The sequence below is a fragment of the Pristis pectinata genome, chromosome 1, assembly GCF_009764475.1.
Source record: "Pristis pectinata isolate sPriPec2 chromosome 1, sPriPec2.1.pri, whole genome shotgun sequence".
Taxonomy (NCBI): Eukaryota; Metazoa; Chordata; class Chondrichthyes; order Rhinopristiformes; family Pristidae; genus Pristis; species Pristis pectinata.
Genome location: NC_067405.1, coordinates 47903054 through 47906513, shown reverse-complemented (window position 1 = coordinate 47906513; position 3460 = coordinate 47903054). Strand labels below are relative to the sequence as shown.

Genomic DNA, 3460 nt, shown 5'->3' with positions numbered 1-3460 from the left:
TTGTAATTGTACCCCCACCCCACCATTTCCTCAGGCAGCTCATTCTATACGCCCACCACCCTCTGTGCAAAAAACACCCCTCAGGTCCCCTTTAAAACTTTCCCTTCTCAACTTAAACCTATGCCTTCTTGTTTTAGAATCCCCTACCCTAGGAAAAAGACTGTGACTATCTACCCTATCAATGCCCTTCATGATTTTATAAATCTCTATAAGGTCAATCTTCAGCCTTCTTTGCTCCAGGGAAAACACTCCCAGCCTGTCCAATCTCTCCTTATAACTCAAGCACTTCAGTCCTGGCAACATCCTTGTGAATCTTCTCTGTACATCTCTAGCTTAATCAGATTGTCCCTGTAGTATGGCAACCAGAAATGCACACAATACTCCGTGTGGTCTCACCAACTTCTTGTACAGCTGTAACATGACATCCCAATTCTTGTACTCAATGCCTGACCAATGAAGGCAAGCATGCCATAACCCTCCTTCACCACCCTGGCTACCTGTCTCGCCACTTTTAGGAAACTGTGTACTTGTCCCCTAGGTCTCTCTGTTCTACAACATGCCCCAGGGCCCTGCCATTCACTGTATATATCTTGCCCTAGTTTAATTTTCCAAAATGCACCACAGAACCATACAGCACAAAACAGGCCCTTCGGCCCACCATGTTGTGCCGTCACTTTATACTTGTCTGAGTTAAATGCCATCTGCCATTCTTTTGCCCACTTTACCATTTAATCTAGATCCTGTTGCAACCTTACACAACCTTCTTCACGTCCACTACCTCACCAGTTTTGTTGTCATCCACAAACTTACTAATTCTCATCCCAAGTCATTAATACATATGATAAACAACAGGGGACCCAGCAATGATCAATGATGCCCACCAGTAGTCACAGGCCTCCACTCTGGAAAACGGCCCTCCATTACCACCCTCTGACTCCCACCCAGCCAATTTTGTATCCAATTGGCTAGTTCAAAATCAAAGTCAAGTTTATTGTCATATGCACAAGTACATGTACGCACAGGTGCAACAAAAAACTAACTTGCAGCAGCACCACAGGCACATGGCATCATATAATCAGTATTCACAAGAAAAATATAAATTAAACATAAATTATACACAATTTTTACAAGAAAGACCACAATTAGAACAAAAAAATGTCCGTTTTAGTGCACAGTGATATAAGTGGTGATTAGGGTTTTGTCCTGGATCCCAAGTGATCCAACCTTCCAGACCAGCCTACCATGTGGTAGGCTAATAATGACTGCTAATGTATGCTATGTAATGTTTTAATAAACATCATTACTAATATTTGTGTTTTAAAATTAAAAAAACTAATTAATTGAATTTACATTCTTCCATAGGGAGATTTGAACTGATGTTTATGTATTATTAATCAAGACCTGAATCCATGGGTTATTTATTAGTCTGACAGTTAACTGCTGTGCCACCAACATATCCAATTGATACTAACAATTGAAAAACATTTCAGGGTGAACAAATAGTCCTTCTTGCACTGTGATTGCTAACATTTTAAATACGGAACATGTTGTGGTCTGTGATTACACGCAGAAATTGGATAGGAAGTTCCCTTGTAAAAGTTCAATGTTTGATTCTAAATGAACTTTCTAATTAAACTCTTAGCTTACTTTAAATTCTTCTATATTTTTCAGCCTATTTGTTTGAACATGAAAAGTACTTTTGACTGTTAACTGTCATTTACTTCAGCTCCTATTTAATCCAGAATTGTGCCATTTGTCTTTGTGGTTAATAGCTGTGAACTACTGCCCATGATTGTTGACTGAGGTTGGAGTAAAATAATGAGGCCCAGATGGAATCCATTTTTGTGAAGCCAAAGAAAATATGAAATATTTTATACTATAGTGGCTTTATTATCTTTTTTATTTGAAGCAAATAATTGCATTGTATGGCTAAGCATGTATTTACTGTATCTCAAAAAATGGATTAATTATTTATAACATTTAAAAATCGTGAATACCATGGAATAAGTTCATTTGCGGGCATTTTCAAGCCAACTGGGTGCACTCAAACTAGGTGCGACAGTGACCTGAGGATCACTGAAAATTAACATAGTCTCGATGGGCTGAAAGGCCACCTTCGCAATTATAAGGAAACATGAATACAATATCGGCCGCATTGCCTAATCAGCCACAATAGAACTTACAGAAATGGCGTGGACGCAAATCGTCCTTGATCCAAGGGACTGCCTAAAAAATTAAAAGCAAAAAAAAACCTGCAGGTTTTGGAAAACTAATATAAAAACAAAAATGCTGGTTACACTCAGCGAGTCAGGCAGCAACAGTGAAAAGAGCAACGGAGTTAATGTTTCAAAGATCCTTCGTTAACTCTGTTTTGTCTTTCCACTTATGCTGACTGCCTTAGAAAACTGTTTCAACACTTGTAATTTTGGGGATTGAGAGGTTTGGGAAAGTCTTTTTTGAACTGTATATATATTTATATAACTCCAAACATGTCGATCTGTGGATATCAGTAATTTCAGAAGATCAAACAATTAAGGCATGAATTGCAACCAGAATGCACAGGAGACTTAATGGTCTCCACCTTTGAGTTCTGGAAAGCAGAAAGCTTGGTCAGCATTGGTAAATATATTGACGCTTATGCCAATTAAATTGCCAATTCGGTAGAATCTGGTTACTTTTTTGTTTTGGTTTTTTGTTGCATAAAGTAACTCACAGTAAGTTGAAATGCTCACTGGAATTCCTGATAGTACACTTGGCTGAGAGCTTGCCAGTTTTATTTGTTATTTTAGGCAAAGTTCTTATTCCAATAGTTTATTTTTTCCCTTACTTTCTGTAATTAAAAATATTTTGTAACTACCGGCACATTCCAGTTCAAATTATAACATTACTTTATCAGATCAATTGAGAATAAAGCGACAAAGAGATCGCAGATGACGGGAATGAAAAACGTTCAAATCGTGTTCTTGAATTTTAGTAGTACAAAATTTGCAAATGCATCAAATGAACAAATTAAATTCACGCACAGATCGTTTGTTGGAGAGCCATTTTCCAGATTAAATAAATATGTGTAACTCATGTAGGTTAGTGGTAAAATGTTTGTTTTGTTGTTGTAAGGCTCCGGGTTCAATCCACTTCTGTTTTGAGATCAGCTAATGGACCAACCATTTCCGGGAGTTACTCGAAACAAATCTAAAAGAGTTACACCGTAACTTTTTAAAGCTTGTAGCGACACTGTTTCTATCTCGCTCAGCAAAAGTACATAATACTCTAAACTAATGAAAGGATAGAAAAAGATTTGTATAAATAATAGGAAATAACAAAATAAAACATTGCCTTAACATATTCGAGGGTGTTAATAAAGTGCGCGAAGAACTGTGAGAAAGTAGGAGGGGATGTAGCTCAGTGGTAGAGCGCATGCTTCGCATGTATGAGGTCCCGGGTTCAATCCCCGGCATCTCCA

General features: G+C 37.8%; 1 non-coding gene across 1 annotated transcript; it reads left to right on the top strand.

The window, feature by feature from the left end:
• The first annotated feature begins 3388 nt into the window (after positions 1 to 3388).
• trnaa-cgc (transfer RNA alanine (anticodon CGC)) lies at positions 3389 to 3460 on the top strand. The gene has a single exon. It is a non-coding gene; the product is annotated as a tRNA-Ala (tRNA).